This window comes from Terrapene carolina, unplaced genomic scaffold, assembly GCF_002925995.2.
Source record: "Terrapene carolina triunguis isolate 2854851 unplaced genomic scaffold, T_m_triunguis-2.0 Scaffold89, whole genome shotgun sequence".
Taxonomy (NCBI): Eukaryota; Metazoa; Chordata; order Testudines; family Emydidae; genus Terrapene; species Terrapene triunguis.
Genome location: NW_020664440.1, coordinates 31890470 through 31891638, shown reverse-complemented (window position 1 = coordinate 31891638; position 1169 = coordinate 31890470). Strand labels below are relative to the sequence as shown.

Genomic DNA, 1169 nt, shown 5'->3' with positions numbered 1-1169 from the left:
AGGTTGCTAAATAGTTAAGTAAAAAGGTGGTCGCTCTGTGTGGCTTTGCAGAGAGCGGCAAAAGAAGGCACTAAAGGGGTTTGTTGAAAAAAAGTTCACTGGCGCCAAAAACAACCAGAAGCACCTAAAACTCACCACTGAACTAAAACTTTGCTCAGAACTCTGTGTGCAGACACATTGCTCAGTGTCTGGCCTTCCAGACTGTGCTACCACTGGGCCCGTGGGGCCTTGGTTTAAATGCAACCCTGTTCTACTGCTCCCCCTATATTTCCCCTTGTTGTATTTCTCCTCTCATCCCTCTGTAAATAAATATTTCCCTTTGTTATATCCACTGTACTTTTCCTGTGGGTGTGTGTGTTCACTCTGGGGGGTTTGGAACAGGTGCCCCTGGGGTGGAAGGGATTTCTCCTGCTGCGTTCCTGCGCGCGCCTTCTCTTGGCCAGAGCTGCCTGCAGAGCAGACTCCATCTTGGCCACGAGGGCGCTAAAGATACATAAGAGACTGAAATCTACTCTAAAACCAGTACAACAATTGGACTTCATTGGAGCACACCTAGACTCCATAGAGGCCAAAGCATCATTACCAATGACCAGATTTGCGCACTCACCACTCTCATATCAGTGATCAAAAATAGCCCATGGGTATCTGCACACACCTGCCTTCAACTACTGGGACATATGGCGGCCACCACCTTCGTAGTAAAACACGCTCGCTTACACATGTGCTGTCTACAGGGAGGGCTGAGCTCGGTATACATACAACGAAATCACAGCCTGAACAAAAGGGACCAAGCAATAGTAATCAGATTCTTCAATGATGTTTTGATATTGGACATTTGCAGGCAGGGCTGGCTCCAGGCACCAGCCGAGCAAGCTGGTGCTTGGGGCGGCAGCTTGTAGGAGGCGGCATTCCGCCCAATCCTAGGGAGGCACGGCCGCTTTTTGTTGTTGTTGTTGTTGTTCCGCTCCGGCCGCCCTGTAGGGGGCAGCGGCGTGGAGGACGGGAGCGCCCTGCAGCAAGCCCGGCTGGGCAGCCCACGTCCTTCCCTCCCAGCCGACCGGAGAGGTGCGGAGCCCTCCCGGCAGGGGGGACGGCGGGAGGGGCCGCGTGGCAGCGCCCCGCTGAAGCCCTGGCTGCTCCCCTTCTCTCTCTCTCCCCCCCCCGCTCCC

At 54.3% G+C, this 1169-nt stretch overlaps 1 protein-coding gene across 1 annotated transcript in view; it reads right to left on the bottom strand.

The window, feature by feature from the left end:
- The window catches only part of CUNH11orf80 (chromosome unknown C11orf80 homolog), a 69331-nt gene that overhangs the window by 25727 nt on the left and 42435 nt on the right, over window positions 1–1169 (bottom strand).